At 34.5% G+C, this 9,340-nt stretch overlaps 1 pseudogene; it reads left to right on the top strand.

Annotated features, from left to right (window-relative positions):
• Nucleotides 1-4,204: 4,204 nt before the first annotated feature.
• Nucleotides 4,205-7,530, top strand: LOC102975173 (olfactory receptor 13H1-like; annotated as a pseudogene).
• Nucleotides 7,531-9,340: the final 1,810 nt, after the last annotated feature.

Consider the following 9,340-nt stretch of genomic DNA (forward strand, 5'->3'; position numbering starts at 1 on the left):
TCAATCAGTTGATACAACACATCAACAAAAGAAAAGACAAAAGCCATATGATTATCTCAACAGAGACAGAAAAAGCATTTGACAAAATTCAACATCCATTCAGGATAAAAACTCTCATCAAAGTGGGTATAAGGGAACATATCTCAACATAATAAAGACCATTTATGATAAACCCACAGCCAACATAATATTCAATAGAGAAAAAGTGAAAGCCTTCCCACTAAATTCAGGGACAAGAATGCATACTCTCACCACGTCTATTTAACATAGTATTGGAAGTCCTAGCCACAGCAATCAGACAAGAAAAATAAATAAAAGTTATCCAAATTGGAAGGGAAGAGGTAAAACTGTCACCATTTGCAGACGACATGATACTCTATATAGAGAATCCAAAATTCTCCACCCAAAAACTATTAGAATAAATGAATTCAGCAAGGTTAATACACAGAAATCTGTTGCATTTCTATATACTAATAAAGAAATATCAGAAAGGGAAAGTTAAAAAAAAAATTAAAAAAAAACAATCCCATTTAAAATCACATCAAAAAAACAAACAAAAAAACCTAGGGACCTACAGTCAATTAATCTACAACAAAGTAGGCAAGAATATACAACAGAAAAAACACAGTCTCTTCAACAAGTTGTGCTGGGAAAGCTGGGTAGCCACGTGTAAAGCAAGGAAATTAGAACATTCCTTCACACCATATATAAAAGTAAACTCAAAATTGTTTAAAGACCAAATGTAAGACATCAAACCATAGAATTGGAAGCATGCATAGACAAAACACTCTGACTTAAATTGTAGCTATATTTTCTTAAATCAGTCTCCCAAGGCAAAAGAACTAAAAACAAAAAATTAACAAATGGGACCTAATCAAACTTAAAAGCTTTTGCACAGCAAAGGATACCATCAACAAAAAGAAAAAACAATGTACGGAATGGGAGAAAATATTTGCAAATGATGCAACCAACAAGGGGTTAATATCCAAAATATACAAACAACTCCTACAACTCAATATAAAAAAAATCTAATCTAAAAATGGGCAGAAGACTTGAATACACATTTTTCCAAAGAACACATACAGATGGCTAAGTGCATGAAAAGCTGCTCAACATCATTAATTATTACAGAAATGCAAATCAAAACCACAATGAAGTATCACCTTACTCCTGTCAGAATGACTATCCTCAAAAAATCTACAAATAACAAATGTTATAAATGATGTAGAGAAAAGGGATCCCTCATACACTGAGGTGGGAAAGTAAGTTAGTGTAGCCACTATGGAAAACAGTATGGAGGTCCCTTAAAAACTAAAAGTAGAACTACCATATGATCCAGCAATTCCATTCCTGGGAATATATTTTGAAAAACATAAAATACTAATTTGAAATGATAGATGTACCCTAATGTTCACAGGAGTACTATTTACAATAGTCAAGACATGGAAGCCACTCTAATGCCCATGAAAAGATGACTAGATTCAGAGTATGGTATATATACAATGGAATATTACTCAGAAATAAAAAATAATGAAATATTGCCATTTTCAACAACGTGTATGGACCTAGAGAATATTATGCTTAGTGAAGTAAGTCAGACAGAGAATGACAAGTACTATATGATATCACTTAGATATGGAATCTAAAAAATAATACAAATGAATATATATACAAAACAGAAACAGACTCACAGACATAGAAAACAAACTTGTGGTTACCAAAGAGGAGAAAGAAGAGGGGAGGGACAAATTAGGGGTATGAGATTAAGAGATACAAATTACCGTATATAAAACAGAAAAGCAACAAAGATTTACTGTATAGCACAGGAGACTATACCCATAGCACGGGCCTAGCCACTCCGAGGCATGTGGGATCTTCCCGGACAGGGGCACGAACCCGTGTCCCCTGCATCGGCAGGCGGACTCTCAACCACTGCGCCACCAGGGAAGCCCTTCCGTGCTATTTTTGAAGTTTGAAATCTATACTTTCTAAAAATTAAGTAATGGGTATTTTTCTTCTATTAAACTACTAAAAAATAACTGATAAAAAAAGAATGATAATCAGTAAAATTTAGCAGCGGTTAATGTGCAAGAATCATCTATATTTCTTACACTGACAAACAACAGAAAAAATGTAAAAATATACCATTTACAACATTACAAACAGCAAATATCTAGATTTAATCCAGCAAAAAATATATAAGGTCACTTACATAAAAGTATAAAATATCACTGAGAGAAATTAAAGAAGACTTAAGTGAATAGAGCATGTTCATGGATTTGAAACATGAAACCATAAACATCTCATTTCTCTCAAAATGGATCAAAATCCTATCAGGCTTGTGTGTGCATATGTGTATGAAAAATGAGAAATGCATGAAGGGGTTATAAGTTTATTCATAAAAAAACACAGTAAATGAAACATTTAAAAAATAGGTTAATTGACATTAGAATTGCAGGAGAAAAAAATAGGTATTTTGTGGGGTCTTTAAAAAAGTGAAGGTATCAAATAATACTTAATAAAAAATTTGCCAACTTAATGTTTAGTCACTATAGATTTGAATAGCAAATAAAAATAAAATATAAAATAATAAAAAATAAGCAAAATTTATATTGAAAGGCAAAGAGTCAAGAAAGAATAATTGACACTCATGCAGAAGCAAAAGGTAGGACATATCATGTTATCACAATATCATCAAAATTCATAACATTATCATAACTAACTTATAACATTATAATAATTAAGACAAAATAATATTGGCACAAGGACAGATAAGTCAATGAAATAGAAAGGATCGTGCAGAAACAAATTCAGACATATATAAAAACTCTACGAAATCTAAAAAAAAAAATGGTTCTGAAGAATCTAGGGGCAGAACAGGAATAAAGATGCAGACGTAGAGAATGGTGGTGAGGACACGGTGAGGGGGAAGGGTAAGCTGGGACGAAGTGAGAGAGTGGTATGGACATATATACACTATCAAATGTAAAATAGATAGCTAGTGGGAAGCAGCTGCATAGCACAGGGAGATCAGCTCGATGCTTTGTGACCACCTAGAGGGGTGGGAAAAGGGAGCGTGGGAGGGAGACGCAAGACGGAGGAGATATGGGGATATATGTATATGTATAGCTGATTCACTTTGTTATAAAGCAGAAACTAACACACCATTGTAAAGCAATTATACTCCAATAAAGGTGTAAAAAAACAACAACAACAACAACAAAAAATACACCTCTATGAGAAGGTACCACTACAGAGTAATGGGATAAGGATAGTATTTTCAATAAAAGATGGGACAATGTGATATTCATATGGAAAACAATATACTTGAACCCTTTCTCATACCATGTATAAATATCATTTGTAAGTGGTCCACAGATTTAAATGTAAAAACTAAAACATGTTATAGAAGTTAATATAAAACATTTTTACAATACTGGGATACAGCAACTTTGGGTAAGTAAGAAACAAAATTACACTGGAGTGTATTAAAATTAAACATTACTGTTTACCAAAAAGCTATTAAGAGAATGAAAATACAAGCCACAAAATGGTAGAAGATGTTTGCTCTGTGTATAACTGACAAAAGGCAGAATACAGTAGTTCTCCCCTATTCACAGGGGATAAGTTCCTTCTAAGACCCCCAGTGCATGCCTGAAACCACAGATAGTACCAAACCCTATATATATTAATACAATGTATTTTCCTATATATATTTACATACCTGTGATAAAGTTTAATTTATATATTCGGCACAGTAAGAGATTATCAACCATAACTAATAATAAAATAGAATAATTATAACAATATACTGTAATAAAAGTCATGTGAACGTGGGCTCTCTCAAAATATCTTATTGTACAAATTTAATACCTTTTCTATCTTTAAGCACTTATCATGCACTGTAGCCATAACTTTTGCAGCCTGAGGTGTGACCGCAAAACTAGCATGAATTTCTTTTTCCTTTTTCACAATTTTAGGAATAGAAGATTTGTTCTTACCATAGATCTTAGCAACCTCACACACAATTTTTTTTCTTTCCTTATTAGGTCAAGAACTTTAACCTTTTTACTTAAAAGAAGCACTTTATGGCTTCTCTTTGGCATATGTGAATTGCCAGCATCACTACTTTTGCACTATGGGGCCATTATATAGGGTTACTTGACACAAGGGCTATGTTATGATAGCGATAGTGATAACGGAGATGACTAGTAAGAGACAAACAGGAAAGATATGCTGGACAAAGTGATGATTCACGTCCCGACGGAGGTGGGGAATAAAACAGGACATTGTGATATTTCATCAAACTACTCAGAACAGTGGGCAGTGTAACACCTCCGGATTGTTAATATCTGGAATTTTCCATTTAGTATTTTTGGACGATGGTTGACCATAGGTAGCTGAAACCACAGAAAGCAAAACCACGGATAAGGGGGGCACAAATGTATACGGATAAACCCTAATAACCAACAAGAAAAGGGAGGGAAAAAATGAGCAAATATTTGAACATTCACTTCAAAAAAAAAAAAGCAACAGGATTCCTAAATGGCTAATAAACATGTTAAGAGGACACTCAAACTCATAGTAATCAAGGAAATAAAATTTATAATAACAGTGAAATATTAATCCTCACCAATTAGAACATTTATAATAAAAACAAACTCATAACATCTAGTACTGGCGTAGATGTGGAGCACAAGGAACACTCCAACACTACAGCTGGGAATGTCAATTGACAAAACCACTCTGAAAGCTAGTTTAAAATTATCTGTCAATAAAGAAGATAGGTAACCCCTATGATATAGCAACATCATTGCTAGAATTATATTCAACAGAGAGACAAGCCCATGTGCGTTAAAAGGCATGGGCAAGAATGTTCATGCAGTATTATTTTTAATAGTCAAAAATTTAGGCAATCTAAATATTTATCACAGCCAAGTGGATTAAAAAATGGTAATATTCATACAGTGGAATACGACAGTAGGGCAAGGAAGTAAATACCTACTGTTGCATAGACAAATCTCACAGAGTGTTGAGTGAAAGAAGTCAGACAAAATGAATATATTAACTACACAGTTCCATTTATGTAATTTCAAAAACAAGACAAAATTAAACTCTAATTTTTTGGGGGGGAGCACATCCTTAGACGGTACAATTCAAGAAAAACAACGATACTATTACAATCAAATTCAGAAGGCTGTTCCCTTGGTGAAGATAGCTGGAGGCAAGAGAGGGGTTTTTGGAGTTGTGACCAAGTGGTGCTTATACGTTTTTGATTTGCAATAATTTTACTGAGCTGTGTAAGTTCTGCCTCTTTTCCTAATGTACATTATATTTTGCAATAAGTAAAAGATTTAAAATCAAAATTTTAAAAAACTACTAGACAGAAAATGTAACTGTTAATTAAAATGACAACAGACTTCTTTACAGCAACAAGAAAAGCCAGAAAACAATTTTAAAAACTTACATCAATGGGAGGTAAATAAACTATAATTAATTGGTTATTTTAAGATTTATACTCATTAACAGCAGATTGGGATTTTGAAGATAAAACGAAATCAGTAACAGACCCTAGAAGAAGATTTTTTTTTTTTAACACTTAAACATCATGTGAAGTTTTGACCCTGATTTTTGTCCTTGATTTTTTGACCCTATTATCTGCCTTTAAAATGAAGAGGTTCTTGGTGATACAGACAACATTTAACTCACAGCCAGTCTTTCTAGAATTTCAAAAATTAAAAAAAGGAAAATATTCTATGCGGACATATATACACTACCAAATGTAGGGTGGATAGCTAGTGGGAAGCAGCCGCATGGCACAGAGAGATCAGCTGGGTGCTTTGTGACCACCTAGACGGGTGGGATAGGGAGGGTGGGAGGGAGGGAGACGCAAGAGGGAAGAGATATGGCAACCTATGTATATGTATAACTGATTCACTTTGTTGTAAAGCAGAAACTAACACACCATTGTAAAGCAATTATACTCCAATAAAGAGGTTTAAGAAAAAAGGTTGAAAAGCAAAGTATTTCAAGCATTCACAACTGGATCATTGAGCTTAAACTTAAAACTTATTACTTGCTGAGTAATATTCCAAGTAATAATTTTTAAGTTTAAGCTCAATGATCCAGTTTTTAAAAAGAAATTATTACTTGCTAATTAATGAACCAGCTTAAATAAAGCCGACTATAAACGAGCATCTTAGGTGGGGAGATGTAGCATATTTGCCTCTTTTTTTTGGTCAAGAATAAAGTCAATCATCTAGCTACGCCCCTTTATGAGAGTGATAATTCTGTTTAACCCACTGTTAATGATCGTCTTACTTAATCAAATATAAGTATCTAACAGTCCAAACAACCTAATAAGCCTTTCCTGATATACGGTTCTACAAGACAGAAAAGCAAAGAGAAAACCTATATTTCCACCACTGGATACTTGAACAGGTGAGTCTAACCCAGTAAAACAAATGACACACAATGATCAGAGCTGCAGAACAGGAACTCTAACAGGTTATTGAGATGCTACTTTTCTTATTTTCCTCATGTAGGTGACATTATGTTTTGTCTTCTTTCCTAGTACTTGAGACAACTAAATGGGCAGCCTAAAGAGAGGCAATGCCTCTGAGGGGACTGAATTCATCCTTGTTGGATTTTCCCAACAGCCTCAAATCCAGGCTGCCTTCTTCTTAGGACTGCTGTTTTTTCAGCTGGTCACAGTGTTTGGGAACAGCCTATTGTTGTTGTAGTGAGATGGGATTCTCGACTTCATACCCCTACGTATTTTCTTCTCAGTAATTTATCCTTCCTTGATATCTGTTACTCCACCAGCTCGGAGCCATATATGTTGGCCCAATGCTTCAGGGACTTCTGCACCATTTCCTATACCGGCTGTTATGCCCAGATGACCATATCCCTCTTTCTGGGGATGACAGTGTCTCCTTGCTATCATGGCTTATGGCAGGTTTGTTGCACTCTCCAATCCCCCGAGTTACGCCATTATTATGAACAATCGGGTTCGCATACAGTTGGCCTTGGGAACCTGGGCCGGTGCCTTCTTAGTAGCAGTCACACCAATCATTGCAATCCCTGCTCCTTATTGTGGGCATAATATCATCAACCATTTTACCTGTGAGATCCAGGCCCTGCTGAAGCTTGTCTGCTCAGACACCCCTGTCAGTCAGTCTAATTCTGGGTCTGGTTATCAGTGTGTTCACACTGCCTCTGCCATTCACCTTCATCCTCATTTTCTACTTTTGCACTGTTGTTGCCATGCCGAAGATCCATTCTACGGAGGCCAGACTTAACGCCTTCCCCACTTGTGGATCCCATGTAACTGTGGTCACCGTATTTTGTGGCACAGTCATCTAAATGTACCTGAAACCTCAGTCAAAGGAATATCAGGAAGAAGACAAAGTCATCTCAATACTTTAGGAAGCAGTTACCCCGATGTTAAATCCCCTCATTTATACTCTGAGAAATAAGGATGTAAAAGGTGCACGTAGGAAGTTAGCCAAAGGAAATGAAAAACCCTAATGGCTCTCTTTATAAGCCTCTCCAATGTGCAAGAAAAAAAATGAAAACTCAGTCCATAAAATTTCAATTTATGCTTTTAGAAACAAACAACAACAACGAAAATCTTGGTGATGTCTGACCCAGTTTTGAGCCTAATAGACAAATGACCTCTCACTTCCCACATTTAGGTGATAGTATCTCATGCCAAGAAATATCTTTTGTTTGTAAAACACTTTGTCATTTAAAAAGTGTTTTTAAATAGATTATTCTAGTTTATAATTTCTTATTTTAAAATAGCTTGCATATTATACATATTAATAAATATTTTCTCAACCAACATTTGTTTCTGCAAATATTAAATTTCCATATCAATTTCTTATAAAACTGTCTAAATTGAAATTGTTATTCTTTTGCCTTCTTCTATTTCTCTGCCTTCTTTTCCATGGTGTGCTTTAGTGACCCTCTGGCCATTTCTACTCCCACTTCTCATACACATTCATGAGCTTCAGCATTTCTGCTCTACTCAAAAGTGTTCATGGCCAAGATTGTGATTGTTTTTCTCCTTTTTCCCAATTTAATAAGACGCCATATGCAGTTTCTATTGTTGTCAAGCAACATTTATTTTACACTTTGTATTATGGTAACTTGTTGATTCTTTTCTTCTCACCTTAAGTTGATTGACTCCAGAAACCTTCTGCCACAGCACATTCAGAAGGTAGTTATGCCTTGCTTCTAAAATTTCCTTTATTCCCAGAGACTTCTCTTGGGTAGATGACTATCTGGTCACAAAGTTTTCTATCCTTGGCCTTTTTCTTCACTTTCTAAAGGTTGATTATTCTGAAGGTATATTATCTGACAAATTTTATATATATACGTGTATACATATATTTAGATATATTATGTGTGATATATATAAGTATATGTTATTTATATAAATTAATTAACAGTCAATTAAATTAAATATTTAACAAAAAATTAAATAAAATAAATTTAAAGGAAATATATAAATTATATAAAATATATTATAAAGGTATAATATAATGTAATTATATTCCACACTGCACTTTGTTGGCGGTTCCATGTATATCACTGAAGCTATCTGGATTGTGGGCAATGGATTCAGAAAGCTTTGGTTCAAATTTAAGCTCCACTATTTATTAGCTACGGCATCTTTGGCAAATAACTAACTGCTCTGTGCATCAAGTTCCCCACCCATAAGATAAAGATAATAATAGTACCCTTCTTATTGTGCTGTTGGAAAAATTAAATTGATAGTCTATTTAAATTTCTTAGAGCAGTTCCTAGCACATAGTAAGCGTTCAATAAATGTAGTTATTATTGCTATTTTCTAAAAGCTTCCACATACTCCTATTCTTTGTTTTCTAAAATCAACTTCATTTATGCATCATTCTCTCCAGGGTGTGCAATGAGGAGCCTCACCAGCCCATTCTCTAATTTTAGAAACACAGTAATATCATATTTCCCTTTGGCTCTCACTTTTATGGCTTTACTCTTAATCTGGTTGACTCCTATTCCAGTTCCTCTGACCTATGCTTGATATATTTTAAGTAGAGACAGCCTCAAACTTAGGAATGAGTTATGTCCAAAAGTTAACTCATAAGTCATCAGCTTGGAACTCTGAGCACGTTTTCCCCACTGAGACAGGAGAGCAACATTCCAAGGGCAGTTCACCAACACCTATTTAGGTCATCATTCTATCACTAATAATACTAAAGGCCTTAGGAGAATTTTTTTAAGTATGTTTATTGGAAGATAGGTTTTGAGTCCCCATTTGGATTCTAAAAGCACAGGCACTGTAAGATGGCATTAA

This window comes from Physeter macrocephalus, chromosome 5, assembly GCF_002837175.3.
Source record: "Physeter macrocephalus isolate SW-GA chromosome 5, ASM283717v5, whole genome shotgun sequence".
Classification (NCBI taxonomy): Eukaryota; Metazoa; Chordata; class Mammalia; order Artiodactyla; family Physeteridae; genus Physeter; species Physeter macrocephalus.